Here is a 16,839-nt window from a genome sequence, read left to right on the forward strand (position 1 = left end):
TGTCTGCAGCCACAAAGTCTGTCTGTCTTTTAAACCAGGATTTAAAAAAATATATTACTGCAGCAGATACACACACCCCTAACTCAGACATTTAAAATATTATTGCAACAAATACAGATAATCAAATATATATGACACTGGGCAGAGAGATGTAAAGTATTCATTTAATAACTCGGCCATGTCCCTAATCAGCCCACTCCCTTTAACACCTTTTTATTATTTATGGGGCAATAGAAGACTTTGGAATTCCCGTTTACGTTAGCTGCCGGTCTCTATTCATACTCCCTCTTTGTTTCTCTAATTTGCCTCGCCGCCACCCCTCAGCCCGATTCTCAATTATCGTCATTGAGGAAGAAAACGCTGGGCAAACTCAGTCCCGCTAACGCCTCGAGACCGCACGACGCCTCTTCAGAGCTGAAGAGGGGTAGAAACGCGATGGTTTACGGAGCCAGAGAGGGGGTTGGAGAAGGTGGAGCAGAACAGACGGTTAGCTATAGGAGGCACCATCGTCGATTGACGTTATAAAAAAAACAAACATCTGAAAGTATGCAGTCGGGCAAGGCCCCAGGTCCGGACGGCTTCCCTGTAGAATTCTACAAGAAATTCTCGGAGCTGCTGAGCCCATTCCTGCTAAGAACCTTTAACGAGGCAAAGGAGAGAGGAAACCCCCCCCCCCCCCCACGATGTCGCAGGCTTCTCCCTGAAGAGGGAGAAGGATCCGCTTCAGTGTGGGTCCTACAGGCCGATATCGCTCCTGAACGTGGATGCCAAACTGCTGGCTAAAATTTTGGCTACTGGAATAAAGGACTGTGTCCCGGGGGTGATTGATGAGGATCAGCCGGGTTTTGTCAAAGGCAGGCAATTGAAGACAAATGTGAGGAGGCTCTTAAATATTATCATGATGCCCTCAGGAGTAGTGGCTGCAATGGATGCAGAGAAAGCCTTTGACCGGGTGGAATGACCTGTGGGAAGCGTTAGGTAGGTTTGGATTCGGTGAGGGATTCATAGGGTGAGTCAAGCTACTGTATCAGGCCCCCGTATCTACGAACCGGCTGAGGTCGGAGTATTTTAGGCTTCACCGAGGGACGAGGCAGGGGTGCCCCCTATCCCCGCTACTATTTGCCCTGGTAATTGAGCCGTTGGCCATAGCGCTGAGGATTTCAAGGAACTGGGGGAGGAGCAGCACCGGATTTCGTTCTACGCAGATGACCTGCTACTGTATATTTCGGACCAGCTAGAGGGGATGGGGGAAGGTCATGCGGATCCGAAGAGACTTTGGGAGTTTCTCAGGTACAAGTTGAACGTGGGGAAAAGTGAGCTGTTTGTAATCCACGCTAGGGGTCAGGAGGAGAGACTGTGAGAGCTCCCGCTCAAGAGGGTGGAGAGGAGCTTTCGGTACCTGGGTATACAGGTGGCTAGGAACTGGGATGCCCTACACAGGCTCAATCTGTCTCGGCTGGTACAGCAGGTGGAGGCAGGCTTTAAAAGGAGGGACATGCTCCCACTTTCCCTGGCGGGAAGGGTGCAGACCGTGAAAATGACGGTCCTTCCCAGATTCCTGTTCGTTTCCCACTGCCTTCCCATCTTCATCCCCAAATCCTTCTTGAAGTGGGTGAACAGGATTATCACGGGATTTGTGGGGGCAAACAAGGCCCCGCAAGTTAAAAGACTGTTTTTGGAGCACAGTCCGGGGGGGGGGTTGGCGCTTCCAAACTTCTGTAGCTACTGCTGGGCGGCTAATGTAGACATGATTAGGGAATGGGTAATGGAGGGGGGGGGGGGGGGGGGGCGTGGGGGCGGCAACATGCAAAGGCACCAGCCTAGGGGCACTGGTAACGGCATCGCTGCCGTTCTCACTGTCACAAGCCCGGTGGTGAGGGCAGCACTGAGGGTCTGGGGTCAGTGGACGAGGCACAGGAAGGAGGAGGGGGCCTCAGTTTGGACCCCGATACGGAACAACCATAGATTTGTTCCGGGCAAGATAGATGGGGGGGTTTCAAAGCTGGCACAGGGCAGGCATCAGAAGGATGGGAGACCTGTTCACAGATGGGACATTCCCCAGCTTGAAGGCGCTGGAGGAGAAGTTCAGCTTGCCCCCTGGAAACGCCTTCAGATACCTCCAAGTCCGCGACTTTCTCAAAAAACAGGGACACTTCCGTTGCTACCCCTCGTAGGATACAGGACAGGCATCTGGGTAGGAGAGGGGAAGGTGTCGGACATCTACCAAGAACTGCAGGAGTCGAAGGAAACCCCAGTGGGGGAACTGAAGGCCAAGTGGGAGGAGGAGCTGGATGAGGGCCTGTGGGCCGATGGCCTGGGCAGGGTGAATTCCTCCTCATCATGTGCCAGGCTCAGCTTAATTCAGTTAAGGTGGTGCATAGAATCATAGAATTTACAGTGCTGAAGGAGGCCATTCGGCCCATCAAGTCTGCACCGGCTCTTGGAAAGAGCACCCTACCCAAGGTCAACACCTCCACCCTATCCCCATAACCCAGTAACCCCACCCAACACTAAGGGCAATTTTGGACACTAAGGGCAATTTATCACGGCCAATCCACCTAACCTGCACATCTTTGGACTGTGGGAGGAAACCGGAGCACCCGGAGGAAACCCACGCAGACACGGGGAGGATGTGCAGACTCCGCACAGACAATGACCCAAGCCGGAATCGAACCTGGGACCCTGGAGCTGTGAAGCAATTGTGCTAACCACAATGCTACCGTGCTGCCCATCGGGCACACATGATGACGGCGAGAATGAGCAAGGTCTTTGGGGTGGAGGACAGCTGTGCAAATGTTCAGGGAGTCCAGCGAACCATGCCCATGTGTTTTGGGCATGCCCGGCACTTAAAGGATTGTGGCAGGGGTTTGCGAGGGTGATGTCTGGGGTTTTGGACGCTCGGGTGAAGGCGAGCCCAGCGGTAGCGATATTTGGGGCGGTGGAGGATCCGGGAGTGCAGGAAGCGAAAGAGGCCGAGGTCCTGGCCTTTGCCTCCCTGGTAGCCCGGTGACGGATCTTGCTAATGGGGAGGGACTCGAATCCCCCGGGTGTGGAGACCTGGGTTAGCGACATGTCGGGGTTCCTCAGCCTCGAGAGGGGCCTTGCTGGGGTTCGCCCGGTGGTGGCAACAGTTCCTTGACTTTCTAGGGGAGCAGTAAGTGTCAGCAGCAGCATCCTGGGGGGGGAGGGGGGGGGGGGGGGAGAAACAGTTCATTTAATGTATATTCGCTTTTTATATAATGATAACAGCCACCTGGTTTTGTTAAATATTTTCCTTTTATTTTTGTTATTGGTTATGTCAAAATTCTGTTTGAAAAAAGCTTTAATACAATACAAACTAAAAACTCACCTGGTTCCCCAATGTCCCCTTTAGGGATGGAAATCTGGGAACTCTCCATCCCCACCCACCCACCTCCCACACACACAGCGATGTGGCCGATTCTTAACTGCTCCCCCTCTGAATTGGGCGGGCATGATGCTCCGTTCAAAGGCCAATCAGGGATGGTCAACAAATAGTGCGCCTCGCCCATCCAGAATAGATTTGCTCCTGTTTATTCTCCAATTTCCCCTTTCATGTTTGCCATTATATTTTAGATTCATGGATGGTTAATGGAGAAGGCTGTGCGGTTTTAGGCTGGCGATCAGGGGTGACTCAGTTTGATTGACTTGGCCAGTGGCCAGGGAATTGGCCCCAAAGGCTGTGCTCTGCCTGGTAACGGCCGGTGATTCAATCTGATCCCACTGGATTTTCTTACGGAGCTTCGGGATTTGAAGGTGTACGGGACACTTGCCTTTGTCAGTCGTGGCCCAGGTTATAAGAGCGGGGGCGTTACCTGTCCACGACTTTGGTTAGGCCACAGCTGGAGCACTGAGTTCAGTTCTCGTCGCCTCAATATAGGAAGGATGTGATTGCATTGGAGAGGGTCCAGAGGTGATTCAGTGGGATGCTGCCTGGGCTGGAGCGATTCGGCTCTGAAGAGAGGTCATGTTAGGCTGGGGTTGTGATCCTTGAAGCAGAGAAGGCCGGTGGGGGACCCGAGTCGGGTGTGCGAGGATTATGAGGGGGGTGGACAAGGTGGATAGGAAGCAGCTGTTACCTCAGTTGAAGGGTCAATATGAAGGGGCATGATTCAGAGGTGAAGGGCAGGAGGTTTAGAGGGGATTTGTGGTTTATTTGAGTCTGGAATGCACTGCCTGGGAGGGTAGCAGAGGCAGGAAACCACACAATCTTTAACAAATACTGAGATGAGCTCTTGAAATGTTACAACGCTCGAGGAGAGGGGCCAACGCTCGAGGCGAGGGGCCAACGCTCGAGACTAGGGGCCAACGCTCGAGGCGAGGGGCCAACGCTCGAGGCGAGGGGCCAACGCTCGAGACTAGGGGCCAACGCTCGAGGCGAGGGGCCAACGCTCGAGGCGAGGGGCCAACGCTCGAGACTAGGGGCCAACGCTCGAGACTAGGGGCCAACGCTCGAGGCGAGGGGCCAACGCTCGAGGCGAGGGGCCAACGCTCGAGGCGAGGGGCCAACGCTCGAGGCGAGGGGCCAACGCTCGAGACGAGGGGCCAACGCTCGAGGCGAGATGCCAACGCTCGAGGCGAGGGGCCAACGCTCGAGGCGAGGGGCAAACGCTCGAGGCGAGGGGCCAACGCTCGAAGCGAGGGGCCAACGCTCGAAGCAAGGGGCCAACGCTCGAGGCGGGGGGCCAACGCTCGAGTCGCGGGTCCAACGCTCGAGGCGCGGGTCCAACGCTCGAGGCGAGGGGCCAACGCTCGAGGCGAGGGGCCAACGCTCGAGGCTGTGGGCCAACGCTCGAAGCGAGGGGCCAACGCTCGAGGCGAGGGGCCAACGCTCGAGGCGGGGGGCCAACGCTCGAGTCGGTGGGCCAACGCTCGAGGCGAGTGGCCAACGCTCGAGACGAGGGGCCAACGCTCGAGGCGAGGGGCCAACGCTCGAGGCGAGGGGCCAACGCTCGAGGCGAGGGGCCAACGCTCGAGGCGAGGGGCCAACGCTCGAGGCGAGGGGCCAACGCTCGAGGCGAGGGGCCAACGCTCGAGGCGAGGGGCCAACGCTCGAGGCGAGGGGCCAACGCTCGAGGCGAGGGGCCAACGCTCGAGGCGAGGGGCCAACGCTCGAGGCGAGGGGCCAACGCTCGAGGCGAGAGGCCAACGCTCGCGGCGAGGGGCCAACGCTCGAGGCGAGGGGCCAACGCTCGAGGCGAGGGGCCACGCTCGAGGCGAGGGGCCAACGCTCGAGGCGAGGGGCCAACGCTCGAGGCGAGGGGCCAACGCTCGAGGCGAGGGGCCAACGCTCGAGGCGAGGGGCCAACGCTCGAGGCGAGGGGCCAACGCTCGAGGCGAGGGGCCAACGCTCGAGGCTGTGGGCCAACGCTCGAGGCTGTGGGCCAACGCTCGAGGCGGGAGGCCAACGCTCGAGGCGAGGGGCCAACGCTCGAGGCGAGGGGCCAACGCTCGAGACGAGGGGCCAACGCTCGAGGCGAGGGGCCAACGCTCGAGGCGAGGGGCCAACGCTCGAGGCGAGGGGCCAACGCTCGAGGCGAGGGGCCAACGCTCGAGGCGAGGGGCCAACGCTCGAGGGTGTGGGCCAACGCTCGAGGCGAGGGGCCAACGCTCGAGGCTGTGGGCCAACGCTCGAGGCTGTGGGCCAACGCTCGAGGCTGTGGGCCAACGCTCGAGGCTGTGGGCCAACGCTCGAGGCTGTGGGCCAACGCTCGAGGCTGTGGGCCAACGCTCGAGGCTGTGGGCCAACGCTCGAGGCTGTGGGCCAACGCTCGAGGCTGTGGGCCAACGCTCGAGGCTGTGGGCCAACGCTCGAGGCTGTGGGCCAACGCTCGAGGCTGTGGGCCAACGCTCGAGGCTGTGGGCCAACGCTCGAGGCTGTGGGCCAACGCTCGAGGCGAGGGGCCAACGCTCGAGGCGAGGGGCCAACGCTCGAGGCGAGGGGCCAACGCTCGAGGCGAGGGGCCAACGCTCGAGGCGAGGGGCCAACGCTCGAGGCGAGGGGCCAACGCTCGAGGCGAGGGGCCAACGCTCGAGGCTGTGGGCCAACGCTCGAGGCTGTGGGCCAACGCTCGAGGCGGGGGGCCAACGCTCGAGGCGAGGGGTCAACGCTCGAGGCGAGGGGCCAACGCCCGAGGATGTGGGCCAACGCTCGAGGCGAGGGGCCAACGCTCGAGGCGAGGGGCCAACGCTCGAGGCGAGGGGCCAACGCTCGAGGCGAGGGGCCAACGCTCGAGGCGAGGGGCCAACGCTCGAGGCGAGGGGCCAACGCTCGAGGCGAGGGGCCAACGCTCGAGGATGTGGGCCAACGCTCGAGGCGAGGGGCCAACGCTCGAAGCTGTGGGCCAACGCTCGAGGCGAGGGGCCAACGCTCGAAGCGAGGGGCCAACGCTCGAAGCGAGGGGCCAACGCTCGAGGCGAGGGGCCAACGCTCGAGGCGAGGGGCCAACGCTCGAGGCGAGGGGCCAACGCTCGAGGCAGGGGGCCAACGCTCGAGGCGAGGGGCCAACGCTCGAGGCGAGGGGCCAACGCTCGAGGCGAAGGGCCAACGTTCGAGGCGAGGGGCCCACGCTCGAGGCGAGGGGCCCACGCTCGAGGCGAGGGGCCCACGCTCGAGGCGAGGGGCCAACGCTCGAGGCGAGGGGCCAACGCTCGAGGCGAGGGGCCAACGCTCGAGGCGAGGGGCCAACGCTCGAGGCGAGGGGCCAACGCTCGAGGCGAGGGGCCAACGCTCGAGACGAGGGGCCAACGCTCGAGGCGAGGGGCCAACGCTCGAGGCGAGGGGCCAACGCTCGAGGCGAGGGGCCAACGCTCGAGGCGAGGGGCCAACGCTCGAGGCGAGGGGCCAACGCTCGAGGCGAGGGGCCAACGCTCGAGGCGAGGGGCCAACGTTCGAGGCGAGGGGCCAACGCTCGAGGCGAGGGGCCAACGCTCGAGGATGTGGGCCAACGCTCGAGGCGAGGGGCCAACGCTCGAAGCTGTGGGCCAACGCTCGAGGCGAGGGGCCAACGCTCGAGGCTGTGGGCCAACGCTCGAGGCGAGGGGCCAACGCTCGAGGCTGTGGGCCAACGCTCGAGGATGCGGGCCAACGCTCGAGGCGCGGGGCCAACGCTCGAGGCGAGGGGCCAACGCTCGAGGCGAGGGGCCAACGCTCGAGGCTGTGGGCCAACGCTCGAAGCGGGGGGCCAACGCTCGAGGCGAGGGGCCAACGCTCGAGGAGGGGGGGCCAACGCTCGAGGCGGTGGGCCAACGCTCGAGGCGGTGGGCCAACGCTCGAGGCGAGGGGCCAACGCTCGAGGCGAGGGGCCAACGCTCGAGGCGAGGGGCCAACGCTCGAGGCGAGGGGCCAACGCTCGAGGCGAGGGGCCAACGCTCGAGGCGAGGGGCCAACGCTCGAGGCGAGGGGCCAACGCTCGAGGCGAGGGGCCAACGCTCGAGGCGAGGGGCCAACGCTCGAGGCGAGGGGCCAAAGCTCGAGGCGAGGGGCCAACGCTCGAGGCGAGGGGCCAACGCTCGAGGCGAGGGGCCAACGCTCGAGGCGAGGGGCCAACGCTCGAGGCGAGGGGCCAACGCTCGAGGCGAGGGGCCAACGCTCGAGGCGAGGGGCCAACGCTCGAGGCTGTGGGCCAACGCTCGAGGCGCGGGGCCAACGCTCGAGGCGCGGGGCCAACGCTCGAGGCGAGGGGCCAACGCTCGAGGCGAGGGGCCAACGCTCGAGGCGAGGGGCCAACGCTCGAGGCGAGGGGCCAACGCTCGAGGCGAGGGGCCAACGCTCGAGGCGGTGGGCCAACGCTCGGGGCGAGGGGCCAACGCTCGGGGCGAGGGGCCAACGCTCGAGGCGAGGGGCCAACGCTCGAGGCGAGGGGCCAACGCTCGAGGCGAGGGGCCAACGCTCGAGGCGAGGGGCCAACGCTCGAGGCGAGGGGCCAACGCTCGAGGCGAGGGGCCAACGCTCGAGGCGAGGGGCCAACGCTCGAGGCGAGGGGCCAACGCTCGAGGCGAGGGGCCAACGCTCGAGGCGAGGGGCCAACGCTCGAGGCGAGGGGCCAACGCTCGAGGCGAGGGGCCAACGCTCGAGGATGTGGGCCAACGCTCGAGGCGAGGGGCCAACGCTCGAAGCTGTGGGCCAACGCTCGAGGCGAGGGGCCAACGCTCGAAGCGAGGGGCCAACGCTCGAAGCGAGGGGCCAACGCTCGAGGCGAGGGGCCAACGCTCGAGGCGAGGGGCCAACGCTCGAGGCGAGGGGCCAACGCTCGAGGCAGGGGGCCAACGCTCGAGGCGAGGGGCCAACGCTCGAGGCGAGGGGCCAACGCTCGAGGCGAAGGGCCAACGTTCGAGGCGAGGGGCCCACGCTCGAGGCGAGGGGCCCACGCTCGAGGCGAGGGGCCCACGCTCGAGGCGAGGGGCCAACGCTCGAGGCGAGGGGCCAACGCTCGAGGCGAGGGGCCAACGCTCGAGGCGAGGGGCCAACGCTCGAGGCGAGGGGCCAACGCTCGAGGCGAGGGGCCAACGCTCGAGACGAGGGGCCAACGCTCGAGGCGAGGGGCCAACGCTCGAGGCGAGGGGCCAACGCTCGAGGCGAGGGGCCAACGCTCGAGGCGAGGGGCCAACGCTCGAGGCGAGGGGCCAACGCTCGAGGCGAGGGGCCAACGCTCGAGGCGAGGGGCCAACGCTCGAGGCGAGGGGCCAACGTTCGAGGCGAGGGGCCAACGCTCGAGGCGAGGGGCCAACGCTCGAGGATGTGGGCCAACGCTCGAGGCGAGGGGCCAACGCTCGAAGCTGTGGGCCAACGCTCGAGGCGAGGGGCCAACGCTCGAGGCTGTGGGCCAACGCTCGAGGCGAGGGGCCAACGCTCGAGGCTGTGGGCCAACGCTCGAGGATGCGGGCCAACGCTCGAGGCGCGGGGCCAACGCTCGAGGCGTGGGGCCAACGCTCGAGGCGAGGGGCCAACGCTCGAGGCGAGGGGCCAACGCTCGAGGCTGTGGGCCAACGCTCGAAGCGGGGGGCCAACGCTCGAGGCGAGGGGCCAACGCTCGAGGAGGGGGGGCCAACGCTCGAGGCGGTGGGCCAACGCTCGAGGCGGTGGGCCAACGCTCGAGGCGAGGGGCCAACGCTCGAGGCGAGGGGCCAACGCTCGAGGCGAGGGGCCAACGCTCGAGGCGAGGGGCCAACGCTCGAGGCGAGGGGCCAACGCTCGAGGCGAGGGGCCAACGCTCGAGGCGAGGGGCCAACGCTCGAGGCGAGGGGCCAACGCTCGAGGCGAGGGGCCAACGCTCGAGGCGAGGGGCCAAAGCTCGAGGCGAGGGGCCAACGCTCGAGGCGAGGGGCCAACGCTCGAGGCGAGGGGCCAACGCTCGAGGCGAGGGGCCAACGCTCGAGGCGAGGGGCCAACGCTCGAGGCGAGGGGCCAACGCTCGAGGCGAGGGGCCAACGCTCGAGGCTGTGGGCCAACGCTCGAGGATGTGGGCCAACGCTCGAGGCGCGGGGCCAACGCTCGAGGCGCGGGGCCAACGCTCGAGGCGAGGGGCCAACGCTCGAGGCGAGGGGCCAACGCTCGAGGCGAGGGGCCAACGCTCGAGGCGAGGGGCCAACGCTCGAGGCGAGGGGCCAACGCTCGAGGCGGTGGGCCAACGCTCGAGGCGGTGGGCCAACGCTCGGGGCGAGGGGCCAACGCTCGAGGCGAGGGGCCAACGCTCGAGGCGAGGGGCCAACGCTCGAGGCGAGGGGCCAACGCTCGAGGCGAGGGGCCAACGCTCGAGGCGAGGGGCCAACGCTCGAGGCGAGGGGCCAACGCTCGAGGCGAGGGGCCAACGCTCGAGGCGAGGGGCCAACGCTCGAGGCGAGGGGCCAACGCTCGAGGCGAGGGGCCAACGCTCGAGGCGAGGGGCCAACGCTCGAGGCGAGGGGCCAACGCTCGAGGCGAGGGGCCAACGCTCGAGGCGAGGGGCCAACGCTCGAGGCGAGGGGCCAACGCTCTAGGCGGTGGGCCAACGCTCGAGGCGGTGGGCCAACGCTCGAGGCGAGGGGCCAACGCTCGAGGCGAGGGGCCAACGCTCGAGGCGAGGGGCCAACGCTCGAGGCGAGGGGCCAACGCTCGAGGCGAGGGGCCAACGCTCGAGGCGAGGGGCCAACGCTCGAGGCGAGGGGCCAACGCTCGAGGCGAGGGGCCAACGCTCGAGGGTGTGGGCCAACGCTCGAGGCGAGGGGCCAACGCTCGAGGCTGTGGGCCAACGCTCGAGGCTGTGGGCCAACGCTCGAGGCTGTGGGCCAACGCTCGAGGCTGTGGGCCAACGCTCGAGGCTGTGGGCCAACGCTCGAGGCTGTGGGCCAACGCTCGAGGCTGTGGGCCAACGCTCGAGGCTGTGGGCCAACGCTCGAGGCTGTGGGCCAACGCTCGAGGCTGTGGGCCAACGCTCGAGGCTGTGGGCCAACGCTCGAGGCGAGGGGCCAACGCTCGAGGCGAGGGGCCAACGCTCGAGGCGAGGGGCCAACGCTCGAGGCGAGGGGCCAACGCTCGAGGCGAGGGGCCAACGCTCGAGGCGAGGGGCCAACGCTCGAGGCTGTGGGCCAACGCTCGAGGCTGTGGGCCAACGCTCGAGGCGGGGGGCCAACGCTCGAGGCGAGGGGCCAACGCTCGAGGCGAGGGGCCAACGCCCGAGGATGTGGGCCAACGCTCGAGGCGAGGGGCCAACGCTCGAGGCGAGGGGCCAACGCTCGAGGCGAGGGGCCAACGCTCGAGGCGAGGGGCCAACGCTCGAGGCGAGGGGCCAACGCTCGAGGCGAGGGGCCAACGCTCGAGGCGAGGGGCCAACGCTCGAGGATGTGGGCCAACGCTCGAGGCGAGGGGCCAACGCTCGAAGCTGTGGGCCAACGCTCGAGGCGAGGGGCCAACGCTCGAAGCGAGGGGCCAACGCTCGAAGCGAGGGGCCAACGCTCGAGGCGAGGGGCCAACGCTCGAGGCGAGGGGCCAACGCTCGAGGCAGGGGGCCAACGCTCGAGGCGAGGGGCCAACGCTCGAGGCGAGGGGCCAACGCTCGAGGCGAAGGGCCAACGTTCGAGGCGAGGGGCCCACGCTCGAGGCGAGGGGCCCACGCTCGAGGCGAGGGGCCCACGCTCGAGGCGAGGGGCCAACGCTCGAGGCGAGGGGCCAACGCTCGAGGCGAGGGGCCAACGCTCGAGGCGAGGGGCCAACGCTCGAGGCGAGGGGCCAACGCTCGAGGCGAGGGGCCAACGCTCGAGACGAGGGGCCAACGCTCGAGGCGAGGGGCCAACGCTCGAGGCGAGGGGCCAACGCTCGAGGCGAGGGGCCAACGCTCGAGGCGAGGGGCCAACGCTCGAGGCGAGGGGCCAACGCTCGAGGCGAGGGGCCAACGCTCGAGGCGAGGGGCCAACGCTCGAGGCGAGGGGCCAACGTTCGAGGCGAGGGGCCAACGCTCGAGGCGAGGGGCCAACGCTCGAGGCGAGGGGCCAACGCTCGAGGATGTGGGCCAACGCTCGAGGCGAGGGGCCAACGCTCGAAGCTGTGGGCCAACGCTCGAGGCGAGGGGCCAACGCTCGAGGCTGTGGGCCAACGCTCGAGGATGCGGGCCAACGCTCGAGGATGCGGGCCAACGCTCGAGGATGCGGGCCAACGCTCGAGGCGAGGGGCCAACGCTCGAGGCGAGGGGCCAACGCTCGAGGCTGTGGGCCAACGCTCGAAGCAGGGGGCCAACGCTCGAGGCGAGGGGCCAACGCTCGAGGAGGGGGGGCCAACGCTCGAGGCGGTGGGCCAACGCTCGAGGCGAGGGGCCAACGCTCGAGGCGAGGGGCCAACGCTCGAGGCGAGGGGCCAACGCTCGAGGCGAGGGGCCAACGCTCGAGGCGAGGGGCCAACGCTCGAGGCGAGGGGCCAACGCTCGAGGCGAGGGGCCAACGCTCGAGGCGAGGGGCCAACGCTCGAGGCGAGGGGCCAACGCTCGAGGCGAGGGGCCAAAGCTCGAGGCGAGGGGCCAACGCTCGAGGCGAGGGGCCAACGCTCGAGGCGAGGGGCCAACGCTCGAGGCGAGGGGCCAACGCTCGAGGCGAGGGGCCAACGCTCGAGGCGAGGGGCCAACGCTCGAGGCTGTGGGCCAACGCTCGAGGATGTGGGCCAACGCTCGAGGCGCGGGGCCAACGCTCGAGGCGTGGGGCCAACGCTCGAGGCGAGGCGCCAACGCTCGAGGCGAGGGGCCAACGCTCGAGGCGAGGGGCCAACGCTCGAGGCGAGGGGCCAACGCTCGAGGCGGTGGGCCAACGCTCGAGGCGGTGGGCCAACGCTCGGGGCGAGGGGCCAACGCTCGAGGCGAGGGGCCAACGCTCGAGGCGAGGGGCCAACGCTCGAGGCGAGGGGCCAACGCTCGAGGCGAGGGGCCAACGCTCGAGGCGAGGGGCCAACGCTCGAGGCGAGGGGCCAACGCTCGAGGCGAGGGGCCAACGCTCGAGGCGAGGGGCCAACGCTCGAGGCGAGGGGCCAACGCTCGAGGCGAGGGGCCAACGCTCGAGGCGAGGGGCCAACGCTCGAGGCGAGGGGCCAACGCTCGAGGCGAGGGGCCAACGCTCGAGGCGAGGGGCCAACGCTCGAGGCGAGGGGCCAACGCTCGAGGCGAGGGGCCAACGCTCGAGGCGAGGGGCCAACGCTCGAGGCGAGGGGCCAACGCTCGAGGCGAGGGGCCAACGCTCTAGGCGGTGGGCCAACGCTCGAGGCGGTGGGCCAACGCTCGAGGCGAGGGGCCAACGCTCGAGGCGAGGGGCCAACGCTCGAGGCGAGGGGCCAACGCTCGAGGCGAGGGGCCAACGCTCGAGGCGAGGGGCCAACGCTCGAGGCGAGGGGCCAACGCTCGAGGCGAGGGGCCAACGCTCGAGGCGAGGGGCCAACGCTCGAGGCGAGGGGCCAACGCTCGAGGCGAGGGGCCAACGCTCGAGGCGAGGGGCCAACGCTCGAGGCGAGGGGCCAACGCTCGAGGCGAGGGGCCAACGCTCGAGGCGAGGGGCCAACGCTCGAGGCGAGGGGCCAAGTGCTTGGATGTGGGATTACAGTACAGAACAGGTCTATGATTCATGTAATGTAGGAATTATTGCTCCTCCCAAACCCCCTTGAACCAGCCTTCGTTCTGAACGGCCCCTTGGTGGGATTTATGGAGTGTCCGCCCCAGAGGTGGCCCCAGGCCAGGCCGGGGGAGGTGCTACCCGGCAGCCGGCGGAGGGGCTGCGGGGCCGGTCCGGAGGGTGGCAAGGTGCCCCTCCCCTCCCAAGCCTGCTCTGGGTGCGGTAACAGGCTGCGCCAGCAGAGGGCGGCGGTGCTCCACGGCGGAGGGGTGATTTGAGCTGGTGGACTGGGTGCTCCGCTCACAAAGAGAGCGGCTCTTCGGGTGTGGGGAGTGAGGGGAGAGTGGGATTAGACTGGGTGGGATATTAAAGGGTGTGGGGGGTGAGGGGGAGAGTGGGATTAGACTGGGTGGGATATTAAAGGGTGTGGGGAGTGAGGGGAGTGTGGGATTAGACTGGGTGGGATATTTAAGGGTGCGAGGAGTGAGGGGAGAGTGGGATTAGACTGGGTGGGATATTAAAGGGTGTGGGGAGTGAGGGGGAGAGTGGGATTAGACTGGGTGGGATATTAAAGGATGCGGGGAGTGAGGGGAGAGTGGGATTAGACTGGGTGGGATATTAAAGGGTGCGGGGAGTGAGAGGGAGAGTGGGATTAGACTGGGTGGGATATTAAAGGGTGTGGGGAGTGAGGGGAGAGTGGGATTAGACTGGGTGGGATATTAAAGGGTGTTGGGAGTGAGGGGAGAGTGGGATTAGACTGGGTGGGATATTAAAGGGTGCGGGGAGTGAGGGGAGAGTGGGATTAGACTGGGTGGGATATTAAAGGATGCGGGGAGTGAGGGGAGAGTGGGATTAGACTGGGTGGGATATTAAAGGGTGCGGGGAGTGAGAGGGAGAGTGGGATTAGACTGGGTGGGATATTAAAGGGTGTGGGGAGTGAGGGGAGAGTGGGATTAGACTGGGTGGGATATTAAAGGGTGTTGGGAGTGAGGGGAGAGTGGGATTAGACTGGGTGGGATATTAAAGGGTGTTGGGAGTGAGGGGGGAGTAGGATTAGACTGGGTGGGATATTAAAGGGTGTTGGGAGTGCGGGGAGAGTGGGATTAGACTGGGTGGGATATTAAAGGGTGTTGGGAGTGAGAGGGAGAGTGGGATTAGACTGGGTGGGATATTAAAGGGTGTGGGGAGTGAGGGGAGAGTGGGATTAGACTGGGTGGGATATTAAAGGGTGTTGGGAGTGAGGGGAGAGTGGGATTAGACTGGGTGGGATATTAAAGGGTGTTGGGAGTGAGGGGGGAGTAGGATTAGACTGGGTGGGATATTAAAGGGTGTGGGGAGTGAGGGGAGAGTGGGATTAGACTGGGTGGGATATTAAAGGGTGCGGGGAGTGAGGGGGAGAGTGGGATTAGACTGGGTGGGATATTAAAGGGTGCGGGGAGTGAGGGGGAGAGTGGGATTAGACTGGGTGGGATATTAAAGGGTGCGGGGAGTGAGGGGGGAGTAGGATTAGACTGGGTGGGATATTAAAGGGTGTGGGGAGTGAGGGGAGAGTGGGATTAGACTGGGTGGGATATTAAAGGGTGTGGGGAGTGAGGGGGAGAGTGGGATTAGACTGGGTGGGATATTAAAGGGTGCGGGGAGTGAGAGGGAGAGTGGGATTAGACTGGGTGGGATATTAAAGGGTGTGGGGAGTGAGGGGGAGAGTGGGATTAGACTGGCTGGGATATTAAAGGGTGTGGGGAGTGAGGGGAGAGTGGGATTAGACTGGGTGGGATATTAAAGGGTGTTGGGAGTGAGGGGAGAGTGGGATTAGACTGGGTGGGATATTAAAGGGTGTTGGGAGTGAGGGGGGAGTAGGATTAGACTGGGTGGGATATTAAAGGGTGTGGGGAGTGAGGGGAGAGTGGGATTAGACTGGGTGGGATATTAAAGGGTGCGGGGAGTGAGGGGGAGAGTGGGATTAGACTGGGTGGGATATTAAAGGGTGCGGGGAGTGAGGGGGAGAGTGGGATTAGACTGGGTGGGATATTAAAGGGTGCGGGGAGTGAGGGGGAGAGTGGGATTAGACTGGGTGGGATATTAAAGGGTGCGGGGAGTGAGGGGGAGAGTGGGATTAGACTGGGTGGGATATTAAAGGGTGTGGGGAGTGAGGGGAGAGTGGGATTAGACTGGGTGGGATATTAAAGGGTGTGGGGAGTGAGGGGAGAGTGGGATTAGACTGGGTGGGATATTAAAGGGTGTGGAGAGTGAGGGGGAGAGTGGGATTAGACTGGGTGGGATATTAAAGGGTGCGGGGAGTGAGGGGGAGACTGGGATTAGACTGGGTGGGATATTAAAGGGTGTGGGGAGTGAGGGGAGAGTGGGATTAGACTGGGTGAGATATTAAAGGGTGCGGGGAGTGAGGGGAGAGTGGGATTAGACTGGATGGGATATTAAAGGGTGTGGGGAGTGAGGGGAGAGTGGGATTAGACTGGGTGGGATGTTAAAGGGTGCGGGGAGTGAGGGGAGAGTGGCATTAGACTGGATGGGATATTAAAGGGTGTGGGGAGTGAGGGGAGAGTGGGATTAGACTGGGTGGGATATTAAAGGGTGCGGGGAGTGAGGGGAGAGTGGGATTAGACTGTGTGGGATATTAAAGGGTGCGGGGAGTGAGGGGAGAGTGGGATTAGACTGGGTGGGATATTAAAGGGTGCGGGGAGTGAGGGGAGAGTGGGATTAGACTGGGTGGGATATTAAAGGGTGCGGGGAGTGAGGGGAGAGTGGGATTAGACTGGGTGGGATATTAAAGGGTGTGGGGAGTGAGGGGGAGAGTGGGATTAGACTGGGTGGGATATTAAAGGGTGCGGGGAGTGAGGGGAGAGTGGGATTAGACTGGGTGGGATATTAAAGTGTGTGGGGAGTGAGGGGAGAGTGGGATTAGACTGGGTGGGATATTAAAGTGTGTGGGGAGTGAGGGGAGAGTGGGATTAGACTGGGTGGGATATTAAAGGGTGTGGGGAGTGAGGGGAGAGTGGGATTAGACTGGGTGGGATATTAAAGGGTGTGGGGAGTGAGGGGGAGAGTGGGATTAGACTGGGTGGGATATTAAAGGGTGCGGGGAGTGAGGGGAGAGTGGGGTTAGACTGGGTGGGATATTAAAGGGTGCGGGGAGTGAGGGGAGAGTGGGGTTAGACTGGGTGGGATATTAAAGGGTGTGGGGAGTGAGGGGAGAGTGGGATTAGACTGGGTGGGATATTAAAGGTTGCGGGGAATGTGGGGAGAGTGGGATTAGACTGGGTGGGATATTAAAGGGTGCGGGGAGTGAGGGGAGAGTGGGATTAGACTGGGTGGGATATTAAAGGGTGTGGGGAGTGAGGGGAGAGTGGGATTAGACTGGGTGAGATATTAAAGGGTGCGGGGAGTGAGGGGAGAGTGGGATTAGACTGGATGGGATATTAAAGGGTGTGGGGAGTGAGGGGAGAGTGGGATTAGACTGGGTGGGATATTAAAGGGTGCGGGGAGTGAGGGGAGAGTGGGATTAGACTGGATGGGATATTAAAGGGTGTGGGGAGTGAGGGGAGAGTGGGATTAGACTGGGTGGGATATTAAAGGGTGCGGGGAGTGAGGGGAGAGTGGGATTAGACTGTGTGGGATATTAAAGGGTGCGGGGAGTGAGGGGAGAGTGGGATTAGACTGGGTGGGATATTAAAGGGTGCGGGGAGTGAGGGGAGAGTGGGATTAGACTGGGTGGGATATTAAAGGGTGTGGGGAGTGAGGGGA

This window comes from Scyliorhinus torazame, chromosome 26 (assembly GCF_047496885.1).
Source record: "Scyliorhinus torazame isolate Kashiwa2021f chromosome 26, sScyTor2.1, whole genome shotgun sequence".
NCBI classification, from domain to species: domain Eukaryota; kingdom Metazoa; phylum Chordata; class Chondrichthyes; order Carcharhiniformes; family Scyliorhinidae; genus Scyliorhinus; species Scyliorhinus torazame.